This window comes from Triplophysa dalaica, chromosome 9, assembly GCF_015846415.1.
Source record: "Triplophysa dalaica isolate WHDGS20190420 chromosome 9, ASM1584641v1, whole genome shotgun sequence".
NCBI classification, from domain to species: domain Eukaryota; kingdom Metazoa; phylum Chordata; class Actinopteri; order Cypriniformes; family Nemacheilidae; genus Triplophysa; species Triplophysa dalaica.
Window position 1 is genome coordinate 7293196 of NC_079550.1, and position 9109 is coordinate 7302304.

Sequence of the window (9109 nt, forward strand, 5' to 3'; positions counted from 1 at the left end):
AAGTGCATCTAGTAATGAGCATTCTGAATGCTGTAAGATGTCTAGAAAATACATGTTTTGATTGAGGTGGTCTGTGTCTGAGCTTGTCATTCATCACGGCCAGGAGCGCATTGCAACCAATAAGGTTAAACTTGTCGTATTACAATAAAAATTGAAAGAAGCTACATGCATATTTGATAAGACAATACTGTAGATTGGAAATATGTAATTCATACATATTGGTTACATGAATTCAAAGAGGAAATAAATATGTTTGACATCCTCCTTATGAGAATGTTCTTGTCTTTTTGGGGGTTTCCTAACCGATTTCTTTTAAAGTCTATAAAACTTTCATGTAGCTAAGTGGTAAGAGCATCGCACTAACAACGCTAAGGTCGTGGGTTCAATCCCAGGGGAATGCACATACTTTGAAACAAATGAATAGGGTAATGCAATACAAGTCGCATTGGGCAAAAGCGTCTGCCAAATGCATAAATGTTAAAGATCCGTTCTCTCCTGTTTTTGAAATTTTGATTGTGTTTTTTGAGTGTTTAACAATGGATGTTGATGTTTCTAGTCTATCTTCATTTCAAGTCTATCGTCCACCACTGTCTCTCTTCTCAGGAAACGACTGGATTGCTTCAGGATTCTTCAAAGTCCTCCTCTGATTGGTAAAGCTGTCCAGGTCAGTCATGATTGGTTGCCCGCTTAGCGAGAGTGTGTGTGTTTGTGAGTTTGAAGATGTCCCACCCGTACCATATTAGCAAGTTCCACTCCTCAAGCTGTTGTGATTGGTGCCTCTCTCAGTGCACGTGAATTCATAAGCTTTGGCTTTTAGCAATAAACAGTAACAATGGCGTCAACTTCACTTCATCAGTTAAAAACATGCGGATCCATCGAAGTGTAACAGAGGTCTGCTAGTGCATACGCAAATGTCAATCTTTGTTAGAGATCTCGTTTTTTCTACTATGGCGAGGGAAATGACACCGAACCAAATGGCGTCAGACCGGTTATCACTAATAACAGAATTGGTTAATAAAACAAGCAGATTGACTTGGAGACTGCAAGCAGGACTTCAAAGGACGTTTAATAGAAGTGTTTTAGACAGAGGTATGCGCGAACACACACAATATCAGTGTATTACACAGAACAGCTTTAACAGTCGACATTAAAGTCATGGAAAGCTATTTGACCGTTGATTATCATAGAATGTGTGTCAAAGCTCAGTCAAATGTTTACGATCTCTGATAGCCGAACACTACTCCAGCGGCTCTTCCTCTTCTCTAAGGAAGACCTTGCTCGTTTTTTGGCGTATTCCTTTGGGAGGAAGTTATTGAAAGCATTCAGAATAGTGACATCATGTACCCGGGAAGTAGAGGCCTGTAGTCCGATCCAGCCGTTCTCTGTAGTCCTTGAAAGGCAAATTCTGTTAAAGACAATGGGCCCTATTTTAACGATCTGAAACGCAAGTGTCAAAGCGCAAAGCGCAAGTAACTTTGTGGGCGGGTCTCGGCGCTGTTGCTATTTTCCCGGCGGGAAAAATGGCTCTTGCGCCCGGCGCAAATCTAAAATGGGTTGGTCTGAAGTAGCTTCATTATTCATAGGTGTGGTTTGGGCGTAACGGGGAATAAACCAATCAGAGCGTCATCCAACATTCCCTTTAAAAGCAGGTGCGCAAGTTCCATTATGGATTGCTATTATTATGGCGTATTTACCAGGCGCACGCCAGGAGCGGTTCACAGCCGAGGAGACTGATGTTCTTGTAAGAGTAGTGAAAGACAGAGAAGTTGTGTTGTATGGGGATGGGAGAAACCCACCCAAAATAGCGTCGGTTAAACAGACGTGGGAGGAAATAGCCACAATTGTTTCATCAGCTGGCATCCCCAGGACGTCGCACCAGTGCCGCAAGCGCTACAATGACATCAGAAGACGGGGAAAGTCCAAGCTTGCCAGCATCAATCGGGCACGCCGTGTTACGGGAGGTGGATCTGCCTCTACTCAGGACCTGACGCCAGCAGAGGACACCACAATGATTTCCGTCATCTCATGTGTTAATATTTTTTTAGTGACACAATTTATGATTTGCAAAAATAACTGTTGCATCTGTGTAGATTACATGAGCAAAGTGTATGCGCGTTGTACATTATGGTCAAGCATGCGCCCTTAAAATAGCATAATGAACAACGCACGCCACTGACTTTAGACCTGGGTTTTTTCTGGTCAGTGGCGCAATTGTTTAATGGAACAGCAAAATAGCACCAGGGATTGTTTGCGCCGGAACACGCCTCCTTTTTTGCGCTGAACCGCCCAGGGAGCACAAGTTCATTCACTAGTTTAGCGACGTGCTTCTGTGGAGGGAAAAGCGCGCTTTGTGCGGGTGCAAAATAGGAATGACACATGCGTCGGTGTACAAAGTCAATTGCGCTGGGTGCAAGATAGGGCCCAATATCTCGCTTGGCACTGAACTTTGAGCTTTATCATTTTTCAGGTATTATTTATGCTCTAAAAACAACAATACACTAACTAAAGGTTGAAAAATGGTCCAAAATTGTTGAAAAAGTCCAAGAGCACATATTGTACCATTAGAGGAGAAGATTATATGTGGCTACATCTGTAGTGTTTTTATATTTAAAAGAAGATTGTCATAATATGCCAGCATATATGGCACAGCTGAGGCCCAATAACTGATATTTCTGAAGTTCAATGCATCTGTGTGATTAAAATATGACACTGTTAATATAGTTAGCATTTTCATATTCGGTTCAGATATGGTCCTATCAGTCTCCATTACGCTCAATTTCAGCTCACATGAAAGATTCAGACACATTTTTTTCCAGTGTAGCGCAACAGATAAGAACAGAGGGGTTATTTTAAAAATTGCAGCAGAGACTGCCATATTAACATATATTATGGAATCTTTAGTATCTATTATAATAAAGGTTCAGCTCAATTTGCATTTTAATACACTATTCCGTATCTATTGGTATAAAAAGTGAACATAGTGTTTTCACAGAAAATGCATAGGGAAAAGAGCTTAATAAATGCCTGGATGATATACTTGTTTCAAATGAAAACCAAAACAACAAAATATTCAGAAAAGGGCATTTAACTGTGTAGAAATTTAAAATAGGTGTTTAATTTTTTTATATAGTTTTCAATTTTATTATACATTTAAAGTGCATAGTATATCATAAGAAGGGATAGTTCAACCAAAAAAATAATAATCGGGGGGGGGGTTGTGCGTGTGCACAAAAGCAAACAACACGTACGCACACACACACTCAGTAATATCATGCATTCCAAAGGCTTTTTCTCAGTGGACAAACCCCACACATATTCATGAGTAATTGCCTCTATTTATAAGACAAGGCCCACTCTTCACTAATTAGCCCAAATATAAATTACAGAGCGTTGGCCTTCAACCAGAGCGTAATTTGAAGAGTACCCTCAATGCACATCTCTGGAAACTAACTAAAGGTATGTTTGAGGTAAAATTACATCATGGCCCCATTAACAGCTATAAGCGTGCAATATTTGTCTTATCCAATTAGGTTTAGCGATAGAAACACACACCATTCTGTTTAAATTACTGGTGTTATTATGCTGCTCATTCAGTTCAAGTGATGCTTATGGAATGATTTAATTTCTGCTCAAGTCTACTAGCGCCTTGCTTTATGTTGTCTACAGGTGCATTGTGGGTTGCCTTATCAATAAAGGAGTCTTTTCTTGCTAACTCAGGTTTTGACTGAAGGAAGGTTGAAGGCATTATAATTATGCTACATACCTTTTGGAACAGACTTCGTGTGAGGAGTACGCCAATGACGCTTTAAAAATACAACCTACACAGGCAGCTTCCTGGGTTTTGGAACAGTGCCTTAGAAATCTTAATTAAAGCAATTATGAAAACATTTGTTTGCCTTTTTAAATTGTACATTTTTTTACAAATCTCACAAACTCCAAAAAATATTATAAATGATACTCAATATAATTCTTTAAACCCTTTAAAGAGTATTCCTATTCATAGAATTACAGAATTAATAATTATATTTAAAGTGTCAATAAAATATTTTGCTGTAATTACAAATGGATATTTTCTCTTATTATTTATTCATATGTATTTTAAGCAATATCTGAATAAATGTATTATTGCTTATCAGTGTATTGTGATGTTAGCTTAGTAACATGCTTATACCCAACTCAAGTCGTGTCTTAAAGGTATAGTTTACCCAAAAAGGAAAATTTTGTCGTCATTAACTCACCCTCAGATTGTTTCAAACCTATATAAATGACTTTGTTCTGCTGAACACAAAGGAAGAAATTTGGAAGAATGTCAGTAACCAAACAGATATTATCTCCCATTGATTCCCATTTTAATTATTTTCCCTAGCTATGGCAGTAAATGAGGGATGAGACGTGTTTAAAAAAAAATCTAAAAAAAAAATATAATATTGAAGGTTACCTATTATTAACACACTTATCCTTACATGTAGACATTTCCTAAATCTGTTCCAACAGCTCAACTTATAAAAGAATCCTTATTACACTTTTTAACATTCAACTTGACTCATAATGTTTTTTTACGCAAAAAAGTTACTATTAAGTAAAAAAAAGTTTTTATTAATGTGACAAACTGCATTTGTGTTCCTTTGCTAGGACACCTGTTTGAAGGAAATTTGGTTTCGTGCATTCATACACAGTTCATTTGCCTTGACACTATTTATTTGAAAGACAAGCAAAAATTTATTAGAAAAGCATATGTTCAACATCATTTATATTACGATTTATATAAACTGCACATGCATCAATATGCTTGATACAGCGTGTACGTGTGATAGCTTGCATTATTTTCCCGGTCTTGCATCAGTTCTGTTTATTCATAATGTTATAAATTTAATTGATGGTATTGTTCTGACCTTGTTATCTCAGTGGCTTTGTGTTTAAAGACATTGCCTTTTACCTTCACCTTAAGACCTTGCTCAAGCCTTCCTCTGCCAACGCATCTCACAGCAGTGTTATGTATGGCATATTATTCAGCGTGTAACACAGAGGCATATGGGCTGCTTTACGATCATGATGGTGCTGTAAATAAGAGCAATGCCACCGAGCTGTACTGCTTTAAGCTGGCCCACCCCTTAACCAGCAGCAGTAACAATCTGTTCTTGACTCTCTGTCAAGGGCTGCCAGCGAACGACGCATATGTTATTCTGAACACTTCTGATATGTTAAGCACATCTTTGTCTTTCAGCTTAGTTTTTCCAAATAAATCAAAATAAAAGAACTGTTTTATCCTGCTGTGCGAAAATAAGTACTTGCTGATTTTGAACGTACTGACCTTGTTTTGTTTGAATGTAAAATGAAATGCATTTATGCATGTAAGACTTTTCATGCGCAGTTTATTAAAGCTCCAGTCTGAAATTTTTGCCTCTTGATTGCAGTCTATATTTGAAAGAAAACTGCAGGTTTATTACTTGTTTTTACACTGGTTAAAGTATAAATTCAATCTGTTATCACTCACTCAACGTGTTGTCATTTCAAAACTTTCTTTCTTACACAGAACACAAAACAAGACATTTTTAAGAAAGCAGTCACCGATCATACAAAGTGTTACAAGTTTAAAATGACAAGAGGGTGAGTGAATGATGACAGAAGTGTCAAAACAAATGACAAACTAGAGCTATTATTGTTTTGTTTTCAGTGTTATTGTAGTTTGGTTCAAATTTATAATTAGCTTTTAATTTTATAGTTTTAGTTTACATGTAAATGAGCAAGTAAGGTTTTTAGGTGCTATTTTCTTAAAAGATGTATTTTAATGCCTGTATTTAAACGTTTTGAGTTTATTTGTATTTAGGCCCTTATTTCAATGAATATAATTTTTATTAGTTTTAGTTTTGGTAAACTATATTAACTTTGCTTCAGTCTGATGGCTTTGCAATTTGGAGTAAATTAAGGATAGTTGTTTAATGTTCATTTTAGGTAGGCCTACTAAAGTGTTTTTGTTTGTTTCTATCGAAAAAGGTTACAGCTTTAGTTGTTAGAAAAATATTGTAAAATAACAGACTTTTGAAAATGAAAAGAGATAACCAAAAAATGTAAAACCGAAGCCGCGGAAAAGGATTTATAGACCATTTCAAGACCAGCATCTTTTTCTGATTTTAAAATGTATTATTTATAGGTATTTGTTTTGGTAAAATTATTTGAGGATGAATTGTTTTTATCAAAACATAAAAAATATTGTTTCTATTTGCATTAAGGTATTTGCAGGAAATTAAAATTGGAGAAACAGGTCAAAATAACAGAAAAGATGTTCTGTATTTTCTGAGACCTCAAATATTGCAAAGAACACAATTTTATATTCACTTTTAAGCAATACAATAGCTATATTTCTACATGTATTTAGGGAAATTTTAAAACATATGTGATAACACATATCATTATCACAGTTTTCATGTGTCTTGTCATGCTATCAGTCTCTCACTTTGCTGTCAAATAACTTTGTCACTCCTGATGTTTGATTTGTTGAAACTCAACAGACACTGGACTTAAAAGGCCATAATAAATCGTGATTAAAAAGGACATTTTGGAATGGTCTCTTAATTTTTTCCGGAGCTGTATAAACTAGCTGATCACATCATGTTTCTGGTGTTATAAGAGCAACCAATGTGACAATCCTCCTATTATATTTTAATATACATTAAATATATTGTCTATATATGTATTATATTATGTGAATACAAATGTAATGTTAACATAATGGTCAACATTTAAGAAGACGGTCAATGTTAAAAAAGTCACACTTTTACACTTGAAAGGATGAAAAATTACCCTCATGAGGGCATAGCTGCCTTATATTTAACCTCTATTTATGAATCATTAAAATAGGCAGCACATAATGACATCAAGCACAGTTAGGGAATCATTACTCAAAGGTGTAACCTGAAGGAAAAAAGATCTCGAGAGAGTTATAAAGAAAGCAAAAAAAAGAAACAGCCTAGAAAAGTGTGTCTTCCCAAACTCTGTGAGTGATGCCAGAGATCACATTGTAGGAACTACTGTCCTTCCACAAAAATAATCTCATAACCAACCAAAGAAGCAGATCATTGTTTATGGCTGCGTTGTAGTTTAATCCCATTCAGCTCTATTAGTTGCTGGCTAAACATGGGATGAGTCATGTGATATGTGCTTTTTCCCAACCTCTGTAAAAAATGTCTCAACACAAGAAAATTTAACTTGACAAGCTGCTGTCAGAAGAATTGATAGAGTACATTTAGATCTAAATAAATCCTCTTTCAGCAGGACAATGAATGCAAATTTAGCACAGGATTTCTAATTTAGTACCCTGGGAGAACTAGTTAAGGAAGCAAATATTGTTTTGCCCCATGCTAATCTAAATAACAAGCTCAGTAGTTTCATTTTATGCCTCTTTCATGTTTAAGGAATTACAAATGAGGTGGAATGAAAACGGTCAAAGCCACTGCTCATTTTGATGATAAAAAAACGATAAAAGCAAGACGCAGCACGGAGAAATCAGTGTAATCGGCACATTGAAGTCCCACTTTCCCTTATCAGCCTTTCACAAATAAAGGAGCAAATTGATATGTGGAAGCAGAGGTGCTGCTGTTAAGATATTGAGCCTCTCCTGAAGGATTTGTCTAGCTAAGCTCATGAAACATTAAGCAATGACAATTCCATAAGATCAATACGACTAGCACACTGTCTTCACTGTTTTGCTTTGTTTCTCTTTCCTTTCCTTTCCAAAGTGAGAGACCCTCTGGTACAGTAATGTCCCGAGTCTTTTGTAGCCAACCATTTACCATGCGTTTAGAAGATTAAAATTGACCACATCACCCTATTTCCTAAATCAATATTTGGGTGCTTCATATTTATTTTATTGAGTTTTGTTGATCAATGAAATGCAATGCATTGTTGCAGCTTTACAGCAAACATGTAATAAAATAATAACAATAATAAAAATAGAAAAATATATAATTAATAACAATAAATAACGTTATTGGTGTTAATTATTATTAATAAATAATCATAACAGTAACAACAGTAATTGTTATTATTTTTGTTGTTATTATGATGTTCAGTGAAATATTAATGCAGTTCTTTCTTGTGTCCTTTAGATGGCATAAGAAAAGATGGTTGTACACACTTTCGTATATAATCAATATTTCAAATAACAAAGAGTGGCCTCTCGCAACAGACAACAGACTAATTTTGATTACTGTCAGGGTTCAGGGTGAGAGCATCCTAATCCCCTCCCTCACACAACGTCACTCTTTTGGCTTCATCAGAAGTAAATGAGCTATGCGACAATAAAATCAATGCTTCTTACAGTGCACATGCATAACATATACGGGCAGAGGAATTGAAGATAAGCCTTTGAATTATGGGGTCAATACAGCAGGTAGAGTCAGTCAGGAAAGAGGTGCAGACAGTTTTGCCCTCAGAGCTCGCCTCTGCTGAGCTCACAGCTTTTTATACAAGATCCCTGTTTGTGTTGGCTAATCACATATTGATTGAGACTGAGAAAATTGAGACAAATAAGGATGTCTGGAGCTCTGCTAAGCTGAATCTCAACTAGCCCTGCATAAACAATGAACGATAAGATGCATGTCTGTCTCTATTTATGATCCTGCAGAGAAGAAACGTCTTGAGCCAGTTTAAATTGTATATTGGTTTTCCGGTTGTCATTTTTTGTACTGTAGCCAGTCAAGTTAAGGGACAATTTAAACCAACAAACCAGTTTAGAAAAAAGTCGACATATGTTCTTGGAATTTAATTTTTTTTACATTTTTCATGCTGTTGTTTTAGCTGACCTTAAGACTTAACAAAATTTGGCATTAAGGCTTTGTAAAAATCAACCCATTCCTTTTAAAATGTAAATAATACAATGTAAAATGTATGTATTACATAAATACAATCAAATAAGATTCTGGGAAGAACAGCATGATTTTTACCACAGAGATCCACACAGAAAACACTATAGCTGTATAAATCATTTATTGGTGAAAATGCTGAGCTAATAAATTAGTTATTAAATAGATTTGTCTAGTGAGCTGCAGCTGGTTCTGCTCACTGTGACTTCTCTTTTATGGAGTTACTGCAGCATCTAGAGGCAATGGCA